The sequence below is a fragment of the Pinus tabuliformis genome, chromosome 3_2 (genome assembly GCF_031772625.1).
Source record: "Pinus tabuliformis cultivar Carrire ecotype Pingquan chromosome 3_2, CPIR1, whole genome shotgun sequence".
Classification (NCBI taxonomy): Eukaryota; Viridiplantae; Streptophyta; class Pinopsida; order Pinales; family Pinaceae; genus Pinus; species Pinus tabuliformis.
The window spans coordinates 338,247,120-338,272,834 of record NC_142302.1 but is presented as its reverse complement, the minus strand read 5'-3'; the positions used below and the strand labels follow the sequence as shown (position 1 = coordinate 338,272,834).

The 25,715-nt window shown below is 37.7% G+C and overlaps 1 protein-coding gene across 7 annotated transcripts in view; it reads left to right on the top strand.

The window, feature by feature from the left end:
- LOC149180873 (protein MALE DISCOVERER 1-like) overlaps window positions 1–25,715 on the top strand; it is a 333,331-nt gene that overhangs the window by 215,567 nt on the left and 92,049 nt on the right. The gene's annotated exons all lie outside the window — the stretch shown is intronic.

Here is a 25,715-nt window from a genome sequence, read left to right as displayed (position 1 = left end):
TGCTAGAGAGAGAGCTAGTGAGATTGAAGCAGTGAGAGAAGGGCAGAGATAGTGAAGATGGAGGAAAATTTCCAGATCCGGTGAGTGCATTTGCAGAGAGGTAGAGGAGCCATAGAGAGGCTGACACAAAGCTACGTAGTAGCCTCTAGAGGCAAAGTCGATTTGCTAGGAGAGATTGATGTTTTCAGTTCCAGAGGTTAGGAAGGAGTCCTAGAGTGTTGGAGAAACGTCTTTCTGGTCAATAGAAGAAAGAACGACTTCATTAGAGTCCAGTTCGAGGTAAGCCGTCCAACGAGTTACGTAGAGGCTGACGCAGAGCCTTAGAATGCCAAAATTCCTAATGCAAGTTGTGTCGGGAGATTCCTGTGGGGTGAGGAAAATTCCTCTCCAAATTTTTGCCAGTATTTCTCTGTAGGATTGCCAGCGTTAGCATCTAGTTGTACTCAAATTATTTCATTGCTGCTTAATATTAAAACCCTCAGCTATTGCACTGGTTTTTCCAAGTTGCATTTTTCTGGGGACATTTGTCCAAAAATAACTGTGTTATTTTATGTGTGTGTGCTAGCATTTCTTCTAGCGTTTATTCTTCCACAGTTTTATTTGTGTAGGTTGCAGTGTGATTTATTCAGTATTTGCTATAGCAAACAGTAAATAAATTGTTAAATTAAATTAACAATTAGGAGAATAATTTCCAGTTGCTGCAATAGGATTCCGGTTGTGGAATTTTCACATGGTATCAGAGCGCAGTTGAACAACCGGAGAGCTCAGAGGTGAAGAGAGGAGTTTCGTAGTTCAATGTGTGCAACAGATCGAATTCCCAAGGGTAGCGCGGTCACTTTGCCAAGAGGCCAAGTTACTTGAGGAGATTCGATTTTTTTGAGTGAGGGACAGAAAAATTCGATCTCTCCAGATCGAGTGATTCCATAGGCAGAGGGAGCAACTCAGTATTTTCACAGAGCAGATCTCTAGCTGGGCGTAGTAGTTTTGTAGCAATTTTCTAGAGAAGAACTAGCCTTGGGTAGGAGGAAGAAGATCACACATTGAGGGAAAATTTTCCTTAGGGAACTTCTAGTCTCAAAAAGTTCGATTTTCCTTGTAGATCAACAGTCGTTGTGAGCAGATTTTCTCACTCCAGAAGGGAGTGCGAATAGCTGAGCAACAACTAAGTAGAAGGGAAGAGGAGGTTTTCGACATTTGTTGAAATGGCCACTGCTAGGCTTCGTGATAAGGACAGGTTGGATGGAGCTTCCACCTATGTCATTTGGAAGGATTTATTTCCTTCTGGATGAGTTTGGCTTGAAGATGTATATTGATGCAGTGGTAGCAATACCCGAAGATGTATATCAGCTGAAGGAGTACAAAAAGGAAATGGCACGGGTGAAGAGATTGCTCATCTTTTGATCCTAGATGGTGTTCGGGATCATGTTGTTTCTCACATAGTTGGCAAATATACTGCCAAAGAGATGCGGGATACTCTTTCCACGCTATACCAGGGTACTTCCGAACAGCGAAAGATGTACCTCGAGGAGAAGCTGTGGCTCATGCAGATGCAGAAGGGGGAAGGCATAGACTCCTTCCTCACCAGGATTCAAGAGGTCCGAGACAGAGCTAGTGCGACTGACACTAACAGTGTCTCCGAGGAGTGGCAGGTATTCGTCCAAAGTATTTTGGGCAGACATACCTTGCCAAGATGGGACAGGATGTGTGTCGATTTGCAATAGAAGTAGTTGAGACGAGCTCTATTGAAGAGTTCCATTAGTGGCAGCGGCAGCGGCAGCGGATCGAAGTAGGTGGAGGAGGAGAATGTGACCCTCGCATTGAAGGGTCCCAGTCATGGATAGGGGGAGCAGAGGAAGAAGAAGAAGGACTTGTCGAAGGTCAAGTGCTTCAGATGTGGTGAGCTTGGTCACTATAGTACCCAATGTCCTCTCAGGAAGAAGGACAAGGAGAAGTAGGACTAGCAGCTGAAAATTTGGAGACCCAAATTTCTACTGCAACAACTGATTAAGTTTCTTCTATTTGTTAAATTAATAAACAAATTATTTACTGCATCCTACAACAAATACCGAAACTAAAACACTGCAACCTTCACCAATTAAATTAAATGCGGAAACAAGAAACCGAGTAAGAAAGAAATACACAACACATGACACTGTTATTTTTGGACATATGTCCTTGGAAAAACCCAATGCGGGTAAACCGGTGCAGCGGTTGAGGGTTTGTATTATTAAGCAGTAATTTCTGAGTACAATTCTTCGGATGCCCAAATTGGCAATCCTATACATAGATCTAACTGGACAAAAAGTAATGAGATGGTCTCACCTAGTCACTGGAAGACTCGACACTAATCTACGCTGGAGGTGAGCCTTTGCGCAGTATTGCATCATTGCTGCTGGGATTGCACTACACCTCCTCGGATCCTTTGTTGGATTGCAACTTCGGCCCTCTGGCCTCTTGGTCTCACACCCCGGCTTCGACACTAGATCCCGACTGTTCCTCAGCAAAAATTCGACTCCCTCTGAAGCTCTACACTGCCACAACGTAGTTCTGCGTGGATCTGCGTCAACCTCTCTGTACGTCTCTCTGCTCTCTCTGCCTTGCACTCTCTGGATCAGGAAAACTTCACCTGGAAAATTATCCCTACCCCTCACTGCAAGAAATCACCTTGATCACTTCTCTGGCAACTATTGCGCTGCCCTCTCTGAGAAATTCTATCTCTTGATCTCTTACTCAATGTGTTTTCCAAATGCCCATCGAAGTCCTTATAATCATCCAGTTGAGTAATCAACGGCCCATATTAGATTCTAATCAATTGCTCAGATCATTTGGACTCGATCGCTATCTTCTTCTAGAAGTTTCACCCTCAGTTTAATTAATACCCTTTAATTATTTTAATTTCCTAAGTTTAAACTTAGGCACCCATTAAAAATAATTAATTATTTTAATAAAACTGTCTCTAGGTGGAATTTCTCAAAACGATTTCTGGGTAGGTGGAATACATGTGTCCTAGCCTCCCTGCAAATTTTGACGCTTAGAGCACATCCGATGCTACTAGAAATCAACACAGACAACTTTAGCAGAGATCGATAGGCTTTCCTCCAGGTTGGAGGAAGACTTCGCCATGTTTGCTGATATACCTCCATGAGTGAGGTGGAGTGACTTGGTTTTCTAGCCCCAGAGTGCTATAGATGGGCAGGATCCTTGAGGAGTCCACCTCATGGATCAATACCTTGCTACGGGGGCCCATAGTATTCAACAACAAGATGGATTAGTGATAGTTGATGCAGTGAGATGCTAGAGTGACAGTTGCAGAGACTAGTAATAGTGAAATGCTGGGGAGCGCAGTGCAGTTCGCATAGTGCAAAGTCAGCAACAATGCAGATTCTTCAGTGACAGTGCAGATTCTAGCAACAATTAGAGACTCCGGTGACAAATGCATTATACTGATCATAGTTGATTCAGTATTTAGGATGCTTTTAAGTTACAGATGTTGCAGTTGCAGCAATAACAAATGAGAGGGAGTTACTGTAGATGCAGTGTTGGCAGCAGTACAACAGGGTCAGCAACAACACAGATGCAACGTATATCAGAGTTGTGCAGTGGTTGATGGGCAGCAACAGCGAAACATCAGCAGCGTGACAAGAGATGATGCAAAGACAGGGTGCTGCTACAGGGTGTGCAGTAGCATTAGAACACATTCCTCGCTAAGAGAGAGTACTAGTTTTTATAGCATCGGATGTGTTCTAGCCTTGAAATTTTGTGGAGAGGCTAGAATACAGGAGATCTCCAAAAGCCAGAAATCGTTTATGGAAATTCCGCCTAGATATGACTTAATTAGATTATTAATCAGTTTTTAAATATTTCCCAAGTCTAAGCTTAGGGAATATGGTTAATTAATCAGAATTAATTAAGTCAAGGCGTGAATGATCTAGAAACTCACACGGATCGACTTCAAGATGATCTTAGCCATCTATTAATATTTAGTCTTGGCTGTTGGAGTCCCAACAAAGGATTATAAGAAGTCGTCGATGGGCACTTGGAGAAAACACTTGAGAGGTTTGATTTCATGAGCAGATCGATTTCCAGAGTAGCAGTAGTTAGTTGCCGGAGAGAGAGCTAGGGAGATCGAAGTAGTGAGAGAGGGGCAGAGACAGTGAAGCAAAAGGAATATTTCCAGATCTGGTGAGTGCGTTTGTAGAGAGGCAGAGGAGCCATAGAGAGGCTGATGCAGAGCTGCGCAGTAGCCTCTAGAGGCAAAGTTGATTCGTTGGGAGAGATTGATGTTTTTAGTTCCAGAGACCGAGAAGGAGTCCCAGAGTGTCGGAGATGCGTCTTTCTGGTCAGTAGAAGGCAGAACGACTTCATCAGAGTCTAGTCCGAGGCAAGCCGTTTGGCCAGCTACGTAGAGCCTTAGAAGGCTGAAATTTTGAGGGAAAGTTGCGTTGGGAGATTGTCTACGGGGTTAGCAAAATTCCTCTCCAGATTTTTGCTAGTATTTCTCTGTAGGATTGCCAGTTTCAACATCCAGTTGTACTCAAATTATTTCACCGCTGGTTAATATTAAAACCTCAACTGCTGCACTGGTTTCCCAAGTTGGGTTTTTCCGGGGACATTTGTCCAAAAATAATTGTGTTATTTTATGTGTGTGTGCTAGCATTTCTTCCAGCGTTTATTCTTCCACAATTTTATTTATGTAGGTTGCAGTGTGATTTATTCAGTATTTGCTGTAGCAAACAGCAAATAAATTGTTAACTTAAATTAACAATTAGGAAAATAATTTCCAGTTGCTACAATAGGATTCTGTTTGTCAAATTTTCACAAAGTCAATTGCTTTGAGTAGTACTGAAGCTGAATACATTGCAGCATGTGAAGTTAGTAGATAAGCTGTCTAGTTGAGGAAACTGCTATCCGACTTGTTTGAAGGACCGGTGGACCCTACAGTGATACATTGTGATAACACCAGTTGCATAAGGTTGGCTGAAGACTCAGTCTTCCATGGAAAGACAAAGCACATAAACAACAAGTATCATTACATACGAAAGCTAGTGCAAGATGGGTTGCAACTATAGTATATCTTCATCGATAAGCAGGTAGCTGACATTTTGACAATATTTCTTTCTAATAAGAAGCTTGTGTATTTGAGAGACAAGCTTGGATTGGTTGATATCTCCTCCCTAGTTAAGAGAGAGAGAGATAGACACATCATTCTTGTCTTCATTTTGTGAAGAAAGAATGGAGGATTGGGTAAGTATCTGGTTCTCGATACTCTTTGAGGATGTGGTAGCAAGGTTGTGGCTCCCCCCCTTCGAATTGCTCCCGAAGCACGCTCTTGAAATTTGCTCCCGTCGCACTCCCACAAAAAAAATTCACTCCTTGGTTTTTTTCACAAAGATGTTCGAAACGCAATTTTTTTCAAAGAAACAAGATTATTTGAGTAAGGCAGATTAATATTCAAGCTTATGGTGCTAATATTGATATGCAATTCATGGTAATGTTTAAATTCTCATTTATCTTTCATTTTCATCATTTTACTTAAATTTAACATTACCATGAAATGATTCAGGATGTTTGAGAGTGGTTCCATCCGCATTGGATTTCACATGGAGAAAATAGAATTTTAAATCTCACTCAAAATCCAGTGGATTTATCAGTGTTTCAGGATTTCAAGATTGTGGGGATTGCAATTTTTCCCTCATGTATTAGGGTATGAGACTCGTAGTTAATCAAGAGCTCCAAGCCTTCTATGTACCTTCATGTTAGTGACATTGGTTGTCGAACTCCTGTATCATGACCCTACTAAAAATGTACCCTTCTCTCAAACAAAATCTTGACTTGACATGCTACATTTTTTCTATCTTATGTTAATTTCTTAGAGGGTGCTATTAATGACAAAGATTCCAAGATAGGCAATGATTTTCATGATATGTAGCTATTTGTTGTAGCACGATTTTTTTGGATGCTAGAGGTCATTTAGAGCCTATTTGTTGATGTATTTTCAGTTCAGAGATGGATTACAATCAATGCTATTTTGGTTATGTGCACCCTTATATGCCTATATAAATAAGAACTTGTAACTTGTGGACATGGTTGATGACGATTATAACTTCTAGATGATTGATGTTATATGGTGTAATCTATGTTTTTATGCTTTTTATATCTAATTCGTCATTCTACATGCTTTTGTTTACAACTTGACATATATGCATCAAATATATATTATATAAAAATTTGCTCCTGATTCGCTCCCAAACCAGGAACTTTTGAAAATGTCGCTCCACGCTCTCGCTTCCAGGTAACCTTGTGGAGTAGGGCATCCAATAGGTAAGAAGTTCCAATGTTATGAAACCAACTCACAAGATAGAAAAGAAAGATCAACGCCTTAGAAATCAGCCTCTTCGAGGGGGCAACCTCCTTTACATTACACAAATGAGCAATTCTTGGATGATTCAAATGACTAAACCTCCTTTCTATAGAGAGGAGTCTAAGGAGTCACAATATAATCAAAGCCAACATGACATAAAATATAAGGGCACAACAATAACAATAGTGGGCTTCTATGGGGCACACTAATAACAATATGGGGACAATAGGGGCACAATAATAACAATAAGGGTTACAATGACAATAGTAATGGGGGAATCACTAGTATTATAGAGACTTAACATGCCCCTCTCCTCCAAAAAAGTGTTGTCCTCAATGCTTGAGTAGTTCTGGATGCTTCTGTGTAAAATTCTCATCCTCCCATGTGAAATATTCAGTGGGTAAGTTCTTCCACTTGATGAGATACTCCGAAATTGATCGATTTCGTAGCTTTCGAGTTCTTGTTTCTATCACTGCTTCAGGTTCCAATATGATTGTTCCTTCCTTGTCAAGTTCTGGCAATATTGTTTGAACTGGGAGCTTGTCACCTATAACCTTCTTTAAACATGAAACATGGAAAACTGGGTGCACTCAGGAAGCTGCAAGAAGCTCCAATTTGTATGCCATAGTACCAATCTTTTGCAAGACCTTGTATGGACCATAATACTTTAGCGATAATTTATTATCCTTCTTAGCTTGCTTGAGGGACACTTGTTTATATGATTGTAGCCGTAGGAATACCCAGTCACCTACATCAAAACTCCTTTCGCTGCGATGTTGATCTGCCTATTGTTTCATTCTATTCTGTGCCAAAGTGAGGTTATCCTTTGAGAGTTGGAGAACTTGTTGTTGATGCTCGATGTGATCTTCCACTGTTTGAACCTTAGAATTTTCTGTTAAATATGATGTGATGGATGGTGGATGATATCCATAAAGTGCCATAAATGGGGTCATTTTTGGTGCAGTATGGAAGGAAGTGTTATACCACCATTCAGCTAGAGGCAACCATTTCAGCCATTATGTCTGTTTATCAGAGACAAAGAAACGTAGATATCCTTGCAAACATTTGTTTACTATCTCAGTTTGCCCATCAGATTGAGGATGATAAGATGAGCTATGAGCTAACTGAGTACCAATACAAGAAAATAATTCTATCCAAAAATTTCTAGTGAAAATGGGGTCTTTGTTGCTTATAATAATCTTTGGGTTTCCATGTAGCTTTGGAATTGTTTCCATAAATGCATTAGAAACTGTACTGGCTTTAAATGGATGAGATAATGCACAAAAGTGTGCATACTTGGTAAGTCTGTCAACTACCACTATGATGACACTCTTTCCTTTGGACTTGAGTAAACCTGTGATAGATCCATTGAAACCTCCTCCCAACGTTGGCTTGGAATGGATAAAGGTTGTAATAGACCTAGGGTCTTAATTGTTTCAACTTTATTTTGTTGGGAAACCAAACATTCCACCACAAAGTTTTGAATATCCGATATAAGGCCATCCCAAAAAAATTCCTTCTTAGCCCTGTGGTAAGTTTTTAAAAATCCTGAGTGTCCTCCTAAGGGAGAAGTGTGCAATTCCATAAGAATCTTTTGTTTGCGTTGGGAATTCTTACCCAGATATAAGCGATCTTTGTACCATAACGAATCATTTTTCCAGCTAAATGTATCAGATGTACTGGGATCTTTTTGTAGATTTTGAATGAGTGCCCACACTTCTTCGTCATTCTTCCATTTATCCCTTGATTCATTTATCCAATCTGGTTGGATAATGGAAATGGTGCAAAGCAATGTTTCCACATCCTCATCCTTTCTTGAGAGTGCATCTGCCACAACATTTTGCTTCCCTTTTTTGTAGGTGATTTCAAAGTCATAACCCAACATCTTTGTGACCCATTTTTGCTGCTTTTCTGAAGATAATCTTTGTTCTAAAAAGTATTTAAGACTATCATGATCTGTTTTTAACTTGAAGTGTCTTCCCATTAGGTAGGGTCGCCATTTTTTAAGTACATGTAGTATTGCCAACATTTCCTTCTCATAAATAGATTTGTGTACATACTTTCCTTTGATTGGACAACTTTCGAAAGCAATGGGTCTTTCTTCTTGCATTAAAACAACACCAATTCCATTTCCTGAGGTATCACATTCCACAATAAAGGTTTTTGTGAAGTCCGATGTAGCTAAGACTGGTGCTTGGCACATTGCCTCTTTAAGATGTTCAAAGGCCTTCGTTGCTTCTGGAGTCCATGAAAATGCATCTTTCTTAAATAATGTCGTTAGAGGTGCTGCTATTCTCCCATAATTCTTAACAAACTTGCGATAATATCCCGTCAACCCGAGAAATCCTCGTAGATGCTTTATGGATGTGGGGATTTTCCATTTCTTAATGTCTTTAATTTTGCTAGTGTCTACCTTAACACCTTCATGAGATACAATATGACCCAGATATTCCACCTCTTGTACTCCAAAGAAACATTTGGAGCTTTTTGCATATAATTGTTTCTCCTCCAATAGTTTGAACACCCTGTCAACATGTTGAACATGATCCTTTCAAGGCTTGCTATAGATTAGTATATCATCAAAAAATACTAACACAAATTTTCTAAGGAAGGGTTTGAAAATGGAATTCATCAAACCTTGAAATGTAGAAGGTGCATTGGTAAGGTCAAAAGGCATGACCAAAAATTCATAATGACCCTCATGAATTCTAAATGTTGTTTTTAGGATGTCTTCAGTCTTCATTCTGATTTGATGATATCCTGAACGAAGATCCAACTTGGTGAAGTAAAATTGATCCATGCAATTCATCCAATAATTTATCAATGATAGGAATGGGAAATTTATCTTTAATAGTGAGCTTGTTGAGCTCCCTATAATCCGAATACATGTGCCATGACCCATCCTTCTTGTGCACCAATACTACTAGAGCAGAGAAAGAACTTTGACTAGGTTGAATTATACCAGCCTCTAGCATATCTGCAACCATATGTTCAATTTCACTCTTTTGGGCATAGGGATATCTGTAAGGCTTGATGTTTGGAGGAACACTTCCTAGAATCAAATGAATAGCATGATCATGATCACGAATAGGTGGGAGGCCTTTGGGAGTCTCAAATACCTTGGAACGGTTGTCCAAGACTTTTTGGAGATCTAGAGAAATAGATGATCTCGATGTGGGAACCTCCAGCGAACATAATTGTGCAATTATGCCTTGTTGTTATTTCTTTAGAAGCTTTGTCATTTTGTTAGAGCTGATTATCTTACCCAGTTTCCCTGTGATACCCCTTAATTCAACTTCCTTTCCTTCCGAAGAAAATTTCATTAAAAGTTCTTGGAAATTAAAAGCTATTGTACCCAAAGATTGTAGCCATTGGACTCCTAGTACAACATCAACACCACCCATTGGAATGGAAAGCATTGGGCTATTCAATACATATTCTTCCATGGATAGCTTGATATTATGGCACTTTCCAGAGCAATTTATGGTTCCTCCACTTGCCACCATCACTTGACACTCTGGTGCTGGATATAGGAAGCAATTCAATTCCTTGGCTATCTTACAATGAATAAAATTATGTTTACTTCCCAAATCAATCAACACTATTACCTTTTTCTTCTTGATATGTCCTTCTATCTTGATAGTTTGAGGAGTGGTAATTCCGGCCAACGCATTACAAGATATGTTCGAATTCATTTTTTCTTTCTCTAGGGTTTGTTCCTAATATATATCCTTTTGTTTTGATGTCCCTTGTTCCTTTTCCTCCTCCTCTTCACAATTTATGTAAAATAATTTCTTCTAGGCACACTTATGACCTTTAGTGTATTTGCTATCACAACTATAACAAAGCTATTTTGCTCTTTTTTCTTCCAATTGTTGTGGTGTCAACCTTGTAGGTTGTGGAAGGCTAGGGGTAACACTAACAACACTCCCATCTTTATAGTTGTAAGTGGTAGGCTTCCTTGTTGCCATAATTTTGCTTTCCATTTTTCTTGCCAACCTGAATGCCTTCTCCAATGAATCGGGTTGCCAAAGGCGAAACTCATGTTGGATGTTATCCTTTAAAGTCCATATGAACACATCATGTGAAAATTCTATCACTGCAACAACTGATTTATTTTACCTACTTATTTCCCGATAAGTTATTTATGAAAATCCTTAAGTAAACATTAAAATAATTCTGCTACAGATATCACATCATAATACAGAAACAAACACATGCACAGGAATTAACACATCGACACAAATATTTTGGACAATCAGTCCCCGGAAAAACCCAATGTGAGAAAACTGGTGCACCAAGGGAGGATTTTATTATTTAACAATTCTTCAGTACGAATGGGTGCCAAACTGGCTTACCCAACACAGAGAAAATTCTTCAACACTTCCCCCAGTCTCAGCGTCAGCCTGGATGGCCTCTGCGTAGCTCCCAGACCCTCTGCATCAGCCCTTGGCTCTCTGCGTCAACGCTGGGCCTCTCTGCGTCACCCACGCAGGTCCTCCAGTGACTGTGCAGTCTGCAGCCTCTGCGTCTATTTGTAACAGCCCAAAGTAAATATAAAATTAATTTCCTAATTAAAATCAGAATCAACAAATAAGTACATACCTACATTATCTTCGATCGATGTCTGCCAGATGACAACAAGGTTTTGGGGACGACTCTCCACCCAACCATAGGCTCAATTGCGCAAGGCTTTGCTACAACTGGGCACCCTCGAGCCCTCAATCAACGTACTACTGCCAGTGACTCCTAAGTCTTAGTACACCATTCTCCCAAGAGAATGAAAGATAGACTCTCGGAATGATGGAATGTAGGAATGCCTCTCATCTTCCTCACCATCTATTAAATAGAACAACATTGGAAGGGGAACCACATGCACACACTCCATGTGTCTACATGCAACTTTCTTTTGATTTTTAGCTTTCCTGTTTTATTTCTTTACTTTTCTTTTGATTTTTAGCTTTCTTGTTTTATTTCCTTCTTTTTGATAGTTTTCTTGTTTTATTTCTATTTATTCTTATTTATCCCAAAGTTAAGTTGAATTTTTTATTATTTATTATTTATTAACTTTATGTTGCCAACACCCTCTGCTGCACTAGTATAACCAGCAGGCATCGAAAGTCCCCAACACCCCGAGAAATCTCAAGGAATCTCTGTCCTTTTTCCCACTTTCGGCACCAGGCTAAGCCTGACCCGGTCTGTATCCTAGTCCAAGGCTGGCCCCAAGGCTCACGCCTGACTTAGACCTCATCTGCCCCAAGGCAGGCATCCGGTCCAGTACTCAATGACCCCGAGCATCTCGCAAGGCTGGCCCACTCCCTCCACAACTACTAAGGCGCACCAGGCATCGAAGTCCTTTACAACCCTTCCAGACTTCGGCATCCCAATCCAATAACAGGCACCTAGCCTAGAACATCAGGCACTTGGCCTCCTCAAGATGGTCTCATAGCTCTTCAAGAGCTATACACAAGACAAAGGAACCACTGGCATATGTAGTGTTGATTGAGTTTTGTCCCCAGCCCATATGGTGTTACGTATTCTCCCTCGTGTGTATGGGCTCGCATGAAATCATCAAATAAATTGGCTCTCTCGGCCCATTTGTGGAGTCCTGTGAATCATCACATCTCAACATGCATCCAATGCATTAACCATACCATCATAGTATCATAGGAAATAATCCACATGCCAACTCTTGCATGTCACCATGAGAACGTTCATCTTTGTTAAGCACAGCATTATCACTAATAACGAACTGCATGCTCATGCATATCATAAATTTGTACGCAATTATTGCATACTTCACCTTATGAATACCCTCGTAAGTTAGATCCTCAACGTATTTGCATCAAAGATATATCATAACTTCACATAAATGAATCACATGTTAATAAGCCTCATAGCATCATAACTCTTAAGCCACATTGTGTACCCTAGTTGGTAGTAGACGTGTTTGTTGTAGTCGAGGTCGTGGATTCAAAACTAGTCATTCAACAAGTTAGAAAAGGCTTTTCAATAATCAGTTCGACTTCTTTCTACTAGGTAGTTGACCATTTACACCAATGGTATAATCGTTAAATTTCATATGAGTCTCATCATCTTGAGTCTTAATCTCTCGTCATATATTCTTCCTTCCCCAAGGAAATTTTGGTGAAATTCATTGTTTAAGATATTACTAGTGATACCATCTTTATTAAATCATCTATCTCAAAATTAAAATCCTTTGATTTTACATCCATTTACCCTTTGGCTTACTGATTCCAATACCGTTGTAAACATTTTTTTTTCATCATGATTTAATTTTATATCATGCTTAATTTACTTGCACAAGGATTTGTTGATCCATGTTGACTTATTTAACAATTAGCACTTCATCCACAGAAATATTTTCTTATCTCGTCGAGTTCATAAAGTTCGTAGCTCAATACCACTTGATTGCTTTATCATAAATTCAGTTTCCTCAAGTTGGGCAAAAGACTCTTTCTTATTAAATAGTATCATTATGTTAAATTTTGAAATAGTTGGAAACACTACTACCATCATTGTCCATTTAACTGTGAGGTGTTATGTGGAAACAACCTCTTTTAACTTTATGGGAAGTCCTACTCATGAAACAATGAGTGAAAATTAGTCAAGTACAACCTATATTAATTGACTTTCACTTCTTTTGTCACTATGTACTCAATCCTTCTCAAGGTATCCTTATAAAATTTCTAGCAACATTCCTTCCTATCTTCCTTGTTTATTATCACTTGGTCATCATGGAACTTTACAACTTCACATTTTTTTTTTTTAAATATGTAGATCATCATTATGACCATTACCCATCATGCTTCTCGCTCCACTCATCAATACCTTTCTTCTTGATAGAACATCCCTTCATTTCCTCCTACCAGATATTATTATATATTTTTCTCCTAGTCTTCCATGTTTATTAGCTTAAAATGGAAATTTCTTTACTTTATTCTATTTTGACTTTAATTTCTCACCTCCAGTCATTGTGGTTTCTTTTCTTCCTCTTTTAAACATAGCACCGATATACCTTGGAAATGTTGTTACTATTTCCCAACTTGGGTAATCCTTGATAAATAAATTCATTAAGATGGCTACCATATGTAATCCTGTTTTAAGACATCCACCTAATAAAATTGCCTGATCCTTCATCTTGTTATCCATAATTTATTCATATAGTTAGTCACCTATGGAAAACTTACAATGCGGCTCTCCCATTGTTATAGATGTTGTTATGCACACAACTTATCTTCTCCAATCATTCTATTTTATCATACCTTCCAGGTTCCTTAAAATGACCTTCATTATTACCATGATTTTTCAACTTCCCTGGTTGATTGCCAATATTTTCTTCCTTAGATATACCTTATAGTGATACCTTTAGAGTACCAAGTGATGATTATACCAAACTCTTTCATTATGTTCTAAAATAGGTTGTCTCTTCTTACTGATTTCTTACTCTTGTTGTGATACTTCTTCGCTACCACCGTAATCACCTGATCCAAGTTAGCCATAATCACATGAATTATCATTAGTTATCATCCCAAAAATTTGTAAGTTTCTCCTTTCCATTTCTCCTTAGACAACTTTGACCATTATATGCAATTAGCCTTGAATCACTAACCTCATGTAACATTATACTCAACTTCTGAACTTTAATCCAAATTTATACGATTTGCCACTGAGACTAAAAGATACCCTCCTGTGGTTTATATATATACTGCAAAACCCAATTGATTCACTCAAGAATGAAGGGAACTTCAATGGTAGCTTAATGATGTTTAGTAAATGAGCAGATACATGTAATCTGAATGGCAATTGCAATGCAAAATCAAATTTACTAGAAGATCGTATTGAGAGAGTTGTGTTCTTGCAATAATATACCCAAGAAATGCCAAGCAACTGCTATCGCTAAAGGAAATGAGAACAACAATCCAACCCAATTAGTGAATAGTATGATCAACATTCAAGGAATGTTATCTCTATGTTTTTAGATCAAATTTGAAGAGTAAAATAATGAATAGATTGCTAGTGAACCATGATCATCTAAAGAGACTAAGATATCAGAGTTTATCCATTGTAAATTGGAACAGATTTCACTATTTTAGAGCACTTTAATTGGTGACAAATTTCAACTTCAATTATCCAAATACTTCAAAAACTGTGTTGTAAAATGAACTAGTGGTGAGTGGTTACACCAGCATTAAAAATTTGTTACAAAAAACATGCCAGCAATTATACATCGTTAATTATGGGTAGATTATCACCATCCAAGATTACAAGATTATATATTGTTTCCAATGAATCAATGAGTCATAACAAAACTATATACTTTTAATTAGGTGAGTCATTTAGAATACTTAGATTATTGTTGTGATAATTATGCAGTGAATTTTTAACCAGATATGTATTAACCATGCCAAATTTATTCAACAAAGTTTTGAAGATTCTTGATTCATTTCAATTTACTGTTTTGTATATTTTTCCCCTACTGCACGGCATGCAATCAGACCATTGCCAAATTTGAAACTGTGTGATTGATCATGCAAATTATCAATAATTACTAATTTTGTAGTATTAAAACTTAGAGAATTGTCTCAACATAAAATCAAAATTCCAATGAGTAAAGCTTAAGAATATTAGTGGCAGTATTGTATTAAGAAGGTACTTGAATTCTGAAAGAAAATTCACCATGACTTATGAAATTATACGTCACACCAATATTAAGTCTATAGATTCATGACCTTATGTGCTATAAGATAAATTGAAATTATGTGATGTAGAGTGAAATATTTTGAGTATCTGTTAAGCAATCATAACTTATGTTAGAAGAATTAAATGGACTGCAAAATAAATCGTTTAAACAAATTTATTGAATGTATCTTGAGATTCTTATGGCTATTAAATGATTACTCTAAGGAAATTTAAGAAATCAAATAACCAAAGAAATATTCCACACCATAAAGAAGAGACACCGCCACCCGACCCAGAACCGGATCGGATCACTGGGAAGGTTATCCCTCCCCAACACAAAACAAAATCATTTTATTAATAAGATGGCCCGCCTCCAAGCGCACCTGCGAAGGCAACACCATATCAAACCCTAACAAAGCTTTTGATGGCTACCGGGTTTTACATTCATCAATTACAACATAAAGATCGAAACAAAACCAGGAAGCTTTGAATTCTTGATGAGAGGAGGACATTCTTTTGGTGCTTGGACTTGAACAGATATGCACTTCATTTGAGGTAACCTTGTGGATCATATTTATCTGCAAATGGCTGTACCCTGGATGCTACACACAAAACCTGAATTCCAAAGTTTTTCCACCAAAAAATCATGCTGACTTGTTGTTAATTTGAAATTTATCGAGAGAGTGACAATGTACGTTTTGTAGAATCAGAATTTTTTGTCCTTATATTAGAAAATATATTACTAAATCAACACTAAATGTAGTTAATTTTTTTTTCCCCAAAATGAATTGATTTACTAAATATCATTAAATTTATCTTATAAACTGTTATGTACCTATTTACATATCAATTTGTACAGATCATAAATAATTCAATTTGTTAACTAAAACATAGATCATTTACATGTAAGTGAAATTATATAACTAAAGTTTAACTTTACTTTTATTTAAAATTACTTAACAATTATAAGTCCCTTCAAAGCATGCCAACACCGTTTCTATATAAGTGGAAAGTACTTTTTAATTTAAAAACAATTTCCAAAAAAAATACTTGTAATACCGTCCTTCAAACATGATGATTGTTTTTAGTTTTATGTTTTTATTAGTAAGATGAATTTTAAAGCATATTTCCATGGGAAGGACCGAACATGAGCTAGACCACTGCTCCCAGGAACTCGGCTAGACCACTGCTCAGAAATGGGTTTCCTATGCGAGTCGGTTCCGACAATTTTAAGTCTACCCACCAGTCCAAACTGCCATTAGTTAGTGCATATACATATACAGATCTTGTAGTTTGAGGGGACATTTATTTTACAACCCAGAGGTATTCCTGTAATTGGAAGGCATGGAAGAAAACCAAGAGTCGATTATCCAAGAGAAATATCTTACAGGGATGCTGAACCATGGCTGTAGCAAACGGCTCTACAGGACGCTACAGGCCAGGAAAGAAGGAAGTGATTATGGTGGACCGATTGGAGGAAAAACGCTTGGCCGAAGCAAAGTTTAAAAGACAACGCAAAATTGAAACAATCAATGGAGGATGGGCCATTGAAACAATCAAAGGTTGAAGATCATGTGCGGCATTGATGTGTGGCATTGATGTTCCCTTAATGCCCTAAAGCAGATGTTATATATTACTTAAAATAAACTTGTGATCTGATGCCCTAAAGCAGATGTTATATATTACTCAAAAGAAACTTGTGATCTGATTTGAAAAGACAATTATAGGCCTATGTCCTCTTCCAGAATTTTGCCAACAGACCAAGTTAGTAAAATAGATATAGTAAGCGCTGTTAAGGATGTGATTAGATCTGCTGCTTAAAAAAAAACTTAACACTCTGCAACCACAAAACTGATAAGAAAAATAGGTCAAGGCTTCCAAAGATCTGTGAATATGCTATGCTACCTCCACATGGATGATTACAGTCCAATTTTCTTACTTCCTAAGTGATCTAGGAGCAGCCAGAGGTCTCAGCCTTCAAGGAGTAGCATTTGAACTAAAACAACCCAGAATGGTACTTTTGTACCAACGATGTGGTTAAGGTTTTTAATTTATGAATCTTCTAGTCATTGGTGATTACTACGGATATAAAATACAAAGATCAGAATGCAGCCAAGATCCATTTATAGTTCTTAAGCCCAAAACATAGAATAAATCCCTGAATCATTTGCATATTTTAGTGGATCGTTAGTGAATTTTCAGCACATCAAAGTTTCAAATCATGATATGATGGAAACGTTTTTTTTTTTAAATGCACCAAATATAAATATCAGGCTTTTAGAAACTCATAAATTCACTTAAGTTAAAGCATCATCATATTTCAAATACTTCAAGAGAACTTTTAAATTCACGACTTTCCTTAGTGAGATTGAATATTGGATCTATGCAAAGGATTAAAGAAAAGAAAACATTAGATCTTAATTTGGAAAAAAATGAAATCGATTATTAATATAAGCAAGGGAAGAGTGTGACCTGCAAAAGCTAACAAATTGACAGTAGATCATTTACCATTAAGTAGTTAAAAGAGTGTGATCTAGAAGAAGTAATCTAGATGAATAGATATGCGTCGTGACAATTATCAACCCCTCAACCAGCAACCGGAAACATTCATGGTTATGGTGAAAATATTAACCTAAGGATCTACACATAAGTCAACCAATGAGCAATAGATGAAGTTAACCACAGTACACAATAAGATTTGTTGTGGAAATTACTAATAGGACAGTCTTTAAAAATGAACATCATAAAAATATTACGATGCAGCCAGTATGCACTGACAGATCTTAAGTCTTGCGATTGAGTTAGATTGGCTTTTAGCTATTTTTTTTCTTGAAAACCCTGAAATTAAAAATTACGTGTACAACGAGGGTTTGTAGACCAAAAAGGAACATGCGGCCTCTCTGAAGTAATGATCCTGTGACTTTCAAAACAAGTCGAGTTAAAAAAAATTCCCAACAAAAAAACATTTTTTTTTTTAAGATGCCCATAGGCCCTAAGGGTTGAGCCTAACCTCTGATACCATATGTAACAGCCCAAAGTAAATATAAAATTAATTTCCTAATTAAAATCAGAATCAACAAATAAGTACATACCTACATTACCTGTGATCGATGTCTGCCAGATGACAACAAGGTTTTGGGGACGACTCTCCACCCAACCATAGGCTCAATTGCGCAAGGCTTTGCTCCAATTGGGCACCCCTGAGCCCTCAATCAACGTACTATTGCCAGTGACTCCTAAGTCTTAGTACACCATTCTCCCAAGAGAATGAAAGATAGACTCTCGGAATGATGGAATGCAGGAATGCCTCTCATCTTTCTCACCATCTATTAAATAGAACAACATTGGAAGGGGAACCACATGCACACACTCCATGTGTCTACATGCAACTTTCTTTTGATTTTTAGCTTTCTTGTTTTATTTCTTTACTTTTCTTTTGATTTTTAGCTTTCTTGTTTTATTTCCTTCTTTCTGATAGTTTTCTTGTTTTATTTCTATTAGTATTTATTCTTATTTAGAGTTTTAGTATGGTTATTACAATTTTTTATTTTTATTGTTTTTATTTATTTTCTTGTATATATTTTTAATATCATTTATTATTTAACATTTATGATTTATTATCTTTATTATTTTTATTATTAAGTGATTTATTTATTATTATTAATTATTATTTTTGCATTATTTATTATTTATTATTATATTATTATATTATTATTTTTATTATTTATTATTTATTATTAAGGGGAGGGATATTACACTGTCTGAGAGGCTCTGCGTCTGCCTCTCCAAGCTTTGCGCTGTTCCCCTGGTGCTGTTCCCGACTCTCTGTTCCGTACTTGCTGCCTCCTGCTTCTCTCTAGACAACTAGTTCGAATTTCTCAGCTAACCTCGCTCTAGAAATCGAGCTGATTGGTCTCCCTCAGTGTGTTCTCCAACTGGCCCTCAAGTCTCTTCTTATACTTTTCTTGTTGATCCATGACTTTTGGAACCCTCTATCCCAGTTTTATATTTATACTTATTAATATTTTATTTTTTCTAAGTTTAGACTTAGGAACTCAATAAAAATAATAATTATTTTAATATCTCCCAAACTGGTTAGAATTTCCCAAACCATTTCTGGGTCTTGGAGATCTCATGTGCTTTAGCCTCTCCACCAATTTTCATGGCTAGAGAACATCCGATGCTACCCCAAATCAACACATCAATCCTATGCTCCTCTGGAATATCTTTTACCCTATATTCAATTTTTGGAAGTCCTCAATGTGCTCCATCATTGAACCCTTTTCTCTGAAATTTATCGGTTGGCTAAAAAAAGTGTTGCTTTTTGTATCCTCATAATGTGCTATCATTTCTTCCGTAAAAATTGCCCAAGTGACAATTTGTTTATGAGAGCAAAGCCATCGATACCATACAAACTGATTTGGTTCCAAATATAAAGTTGCAATACGTATCTTTTGTGGGTTTTGCACATTACGGAGATTGAAATATTGCTCCATCTGTAGTATCCATGTTATGGGATCCTTGCCATCAAACTTCCTCATATCGATCTTTGGAACATGGTGGGTCTTCAATCCACCATTAGAGTCTATGAAATCATGATTAACATTTATTTTGTTCTCATCATGAGTTTTCTCTATTACCTTTTCGCCATTAGGAAGCCTTTCTTGTAGCAACTTTGTCAAACCTTCCTTCAAACCTTCCATGTCCTTCTTCAAATCTTCAATGTTGTCTTTCATACCATCCATCTTAGCTTCCACGCCTTTCTTTAAACCATCCATCTTATCTTCCACGCCTTTCTTTAAACCATCCATCTTAGCTTCTGTTACTTTTTGTGAGAGTGAAATTTGTTGCACTTGATGTCGTAATTTTGATATATCATGTTGTATTTCTTCTTCTTCTTCATGAGTCATGCTAGAGCTTTCAAGTTGCTTACTAGGTGTTTCCATTTTCTTGCTTCACTATGCCCTTTGAACTTCAAACTAATTTTTCAATCCAAACTTGTGCAAAATTTTAAAAGGACCTCACACATTTTTTTGCTTTGTAGAAGCTCGATATTGAATCTGTTGTATCTATATAATTGCGGATCTATAAGGTCTGAAATTGCTTCCTACGGTAGCCCTCTGAGTCCTCTTTCCAATGCCACCAGTCTTATCAAAATTGGATTCTCCAAGAAAGCGTTATGCCCAATCTCCCAAGATGACCTAATTATATAATTTTTCAGTAGAGCGAACTTGTACGATGTGCCATGTGTCACTGTTTGACCTTCAGATTTGAAAAAGATACACAAAAAACGATAGTCCGTCCTCTTTCTGTAACTTCTTTCGAAATTTCAATTTGATGCCCAGAGAGAAAGTTATGACGATTTTCTCAAGGTCACCTGTTTGGAATGTAATTCGGGAGTCTGCAAAAACCCTAACTTCCTCTGATCATATCTCCAAAAATATAGTGAGACAAGATCGGAAATTCGGACCCAAAGTTCAGAACGATTTCGGCTCAAATGGTTTTTTTTAGCTTTTGAAACGTTGCAGAAAAAAAGTTATAGGGAAAATGCCATGATGGCCCGTTTGGAGCAACGAAACCCTAGAATCCAAAGCTCTGATACCAAATGTTATGAAACCAGCTCACAAAAAGATAGAAAAGAAAGATCAACGCCTTAGAAATTAGCCTTTTTGAGGGGGCAACCTCCTTTACATTACACAATTGAACAATTCTTTGATGATTCAAATGACTAAACCGCCTTTCTATATATAAGAGTCTAAGGAGTTATAATATAATCAAAGCCGACATAACAATAATAATATAAGGGCACAACAATAAAAATAGTGGGCTTTTATGGGGCACACTAATAACAATATGGGGACAATAGGGGCACAATAATAACAATAAGGGTTACAATGACAATAGTAATGGGGGAATCACTAGTATTATAGGAACCTAACATGTGCACCCTTACATGCCTATATAAATAAGAACTTGTAACTTGTGGACATGGTTGATGACGATTATAACTTCTCGATGATTGATGTTATATGGTGTAATCCATGTGTTTATGCTTTTTATATCTAATTCGTCATTCTACATGCTTTTGTTTACAACTTGACATATATGCATCAAAATATATAAAAATATATATTATATAAAAATTTGCTCCTGATTCGCTCCCAAACCAGGAACTTTTGAAAATTTCGCTTCATGCTTCCGCTCCTTGCTTTCGCTCCCGCTTCCAAGTAACCTTGTGCGATAGGGCATCCAATAGGTAAGAGTAGTCAAAGAGGAGATTCCTTTAGGATGTGTTGTTCCAAGACAGGAATTGTCCTTAAAGGACATACCTTGTGAACATCCAGGTGGGGTATGTGCCTTAAGAAACAATGATGATGGTGTCTATAAATCATTGTCTCGCCAACATTGTGCTCTGATCTTTTGGAGAGATAGAGTTATTAGTCAAGGCCTTGCTATGTGACAATGTTGGTTGGTATGATGAGATACAATGAGATAAGTTGAAATAATAGCTTATAAGATGGCTTACCAATCCGACTCTTCTTATGAGATCTCTTCAGTATGAGAATGTCCATGTACCATTATGAATACCTCCCTAGTTAAGAGGGAGTGTTGAAATATGTAACTAGGTTTGGTCTTCATAAATATGAAATGTACTCTTGATTCTTGTATATTGTAAAAAGAAAGAAAAATTATTATTGTTATTTTTGTAGCATGGGTTTCATGCTCAAGGTCATTTTATTTATAGGTCAAGCACCCATTGAGTGCTTCTAGGGTTTGTCATAGAGTCAAGAAGTCAATAGAGTCATTGTCATATGAAGAAGACCCCATTGGGCATCTTGTAACATGTCAAAAGAATTATTTTTGTGTTTAAAGTGTCAAAATACCTCTCCAAGACCAAGTGGGCCTAGCAGCTAAGAATTTGACCTCATTAAGGCATGTCGTCCTCCTTGGAAGTCTATATATAGGAGTGAACTTGACCTCCTATGTACATTCACTCATTCCTCATCATCCAAGCAAAGAAGAGGTAGAAGAAAGGCAAGCGAAGAAGGATAAAAGGAAGAAGAATGAAGTTTTTGGCTTGATTCTCTCTCTCTCTCTCTCTCTCTCACGTGTGAAGATAAGGCTAGGGTTTTTGCAACTACTAGGTCAAAATGATCAAGTTGCAGAAAGAAGGTCGAAATTGGTGGAAGAAAGGACTTTTAGGTCACCTACTAGCCTTAGAAGGAGAAGAAACCCAAGAAAAGAAGAAAGGAAGCCTTGGAAGCCATAATTTTGCTCACACGTGTGGAAGCAACCACTGTTGCAGGGGCCGAAAATTTCAGACCTGCAGTGAAGGCCGAAATTCTGTGTTTGGGGGTCAAAATTGTGTAGCTGGAAGAGATTTGATTGGGTTTGACTTGGATAGAAGAAGCACATCATCAAGAAGGTTTGGCTTGGTCTTGGAAGGGTATTGGTCTTGGTCTAGATCTTGGAATTCATCATTTGAAGACTCTATAAGAAGAGGAGATTTATGGGTTTTTCCCTCAAGAGGAGGTTTTGGCCTTGGCTTGTAGCTTACATCCTGTGTTCTTGTGTACTATTAATCTTCATGTTTTTGGTAGTTGTTTGATGATAAGGACAACATAATATTAGGTGAAGAAGCTAATAATCAAGAAAAAGTAAAAATACATCATAAGCAGTTATCAAGTATAAGATAAATCACCCTAATTATAGCCCTATTGATTTCTCAACAACGTGAAAGCTCAAAGAGATAGAGAGAGAAAATTCTTCGTCCTTGTCTTCTTTTCTTCTTCTCCTTTGCTTGCATGCCCAAAAGATATCTTGTCTTGTGATGATCTGAATTGTGCTTGAAGGAGGTCAAGTGTCCTATATATAGACTTCTGGATGGTCGAATGGGTGTCTCTTCAATTGGGAGTGGCTTGACTTGAGGGAGGGCCGATTTGGCAACTTTGAAGCCAAAAATTCAGAATTAAAATTCAAAATTTTCTCTTTTGAAACCAACATGAATAACATGTCTTATATTAATCATTACATATATTTCAAGGGCTAAAATATTAATTATGAGGACTGACCATAGCTACAAAATTCAACACAACAAGGGCTTGAGTTTCTTCATTCTGAGGTTCATTTTAGCCAGCAACCTAGTTTTATCTTGAATACAATCATCCCATAGATCATCAAATGATGGCAGTTTTCCACGTGCACAAAATCCTTGAATAAATGGTTCCCATGATGAAGGAAAGCCATTTAGAGCAACTGTAACTAATTCTGAATCTTCAATTTTCTCTTCAATGGCTATAAGTTCATCTTTGACCTGAGTTATTTTCATAAGATAAGAGGTAACAAAATCTGATTCAGTCATTTTAATATTGCGAAGACGATTCTTCAAGGCTAATTTCCTGTTAGTATTGCTACTTGCATATAATTTTACTAGGGCATTGAACATTGCTTTGGCAGTCTTTAGTCCTTTAACATGAGGAATCAAGTGGTCTTTTATGGAGTCTACAAGAATTCTCTTTGCTTTGGCCTCACTCTTTTTGAACTTTGCTTTCTCTTCCACTCCCTATGGTTTTGGAATATCTTTCTCCACATGTTCTAGAAGGTCATTTTCCTCCAAAATGAGAAGTACTCGATTTTTCCAAGATTGATAGTTGATCCCACCTTCCAACCTGTCTTCAGTTCTAAGGATTGGAGCCATTTGTCAAACAATAAGGGAATCAAGTAATTGTGAATTTGTGTTTCTAGGTTTGACTTCAAATTATTCCAAGGCTTCACTTCTTCAAAGTACTATAATGGCTGCTCTTTCACCTAGGCTCTGATACTGTGTTGATTTTTCTTATAATAGAAACTGATTTTCTAATCTTGATAATTACTTTCAATGATTTGTATTCTCAAGTTGTCTTATGTCACTTATATCATTAAGCAATTATACATAGAAAATATCAACTATAATGCAATAGTAACCATAGGATCATAAAGAGACAGCCAGACACAAAAAGAGACACAAGATTACCCTGGGAAAACCCAACCTTGGGAAAAACCCAGCCAACTTTTCTTCTAAGGAGAATTCAATCTTCAACAAAGTTTACAATATAAATTGTCTAGAAATCTGTGCCAATTTCCAAGCCCAAATACCAGTCAAACCTGGTCAAAGGAGAGAGAATATCTGACTTCTGTTTAGCTTAGTCAAATCTGGTCAACAGGCTGAATTTTGGCCTATGCTGCTATCTCAGAAAATTCGGTCAAAGTGCCTCAGTAAACCTGCGGTCAATGCTGGTCAAACAGCTCTGTCAATGACCAGAATTTCGGTGAACAGTTCAGTCAAATATTCGGTGAAATGCTCAGATATATCTTCGTCGACGCAGGTCAGAAACAGTCCAAAAGATCCTTTAGTGAACACTGCTCAACGAGTCAAACTTCTGCTTGGAATTCGTTTGTCAAACCTCAGTCTTCTTTTGCTTTGCACATGTGAAAAGCTGTCTAATTGCTTTTGGGATCCGAATTGATGATGATGAATTGAGGAGGTCGAATGGTTTATTTATAGTTGTAATGTTCCTAAGTAGGAATGTGAGTGATATTAAGCAAGTAAATAGTGCAGCAGAATATAAAAATAAAAACACACATTAGACATCCATGAAAATGCTGCCAATTAGGAACAACTGAGTCATATTATTAAAAATCAGAGGGCTAGATACAATATGAAATGGAATGGTGCACCTGGGCTTGTCCTAATGAACAAGCAAGACCAACCCTAGGTGGGAATATAGCTGAGTTGAAGGCTGCCCAGCTGCTGCACCACTCTACACTGCGCTGCTCCAGTAAACTGTTGCCTTGTGGACTTCGACCTGTTGGAATGTGCCAAAAAACTGCCCAGAAAATTATATCTTTTTAGCCACGGACTCCTTGGACAAAACCCAGAAAAACCCAGAAGGGAATTTCACTGGTTTTGACTTTGGATTTTCAGCCTCCTTGGAGCCTCTCCCCAGCTTTTGCTGCCAAATTCGACTTGCAGGAAACAACCTGCAAATCCCTCTGAAAACACCTCTGAAATGCTGGTTTTACCTGTGCTATCCAACTCCTTGCTCAGGAATGGCTCTTGGCCAAGTTTAGCTACTCTCCCAAGCCCCACGAAATTGCTGCTACAGGCCTTTGTGCAATCCCTATGCCCAGAAATTCGTATAACTGTTGCACTGGCTTAGTTGGCTGCAAACCCCAGTGAAAATGTCCTCAACAAGCAGCCTCCTCAGCTCCCAGAACTCCCAGCAAGCAATGAACCTCCTTGCTGGCTTCCAACTCCTCCTGTGTGTTTCTGGCTGCCCAGGAAATATGTAGTTCCCTCTCTGCGCTGTTGGCTGAAGTGTGTGATTGTGCTGAACTCCCTGAAACTCCTATGGAACGGCCTCCCTAAGGCGGGCATGGATGGTCCCCTGAAGAAGAGGTTGAATCTCTCGCGTGAAAGATTCGTGGCTAAACAACCGGTGGACTCACTAAGCAACAGAGCGTAAAAAAGTGTGTTTGTTTGCAAATGTTCAAGATGAAAACAAAATGAGAGCTGATTTCTCTTTATAACTCCTTGGGCTCCCTTAGCCTCATGTGGGCCCCTCCATCCACCCATTCGATTTTCCCTCCAAGCATATCGAATGGTTAATTC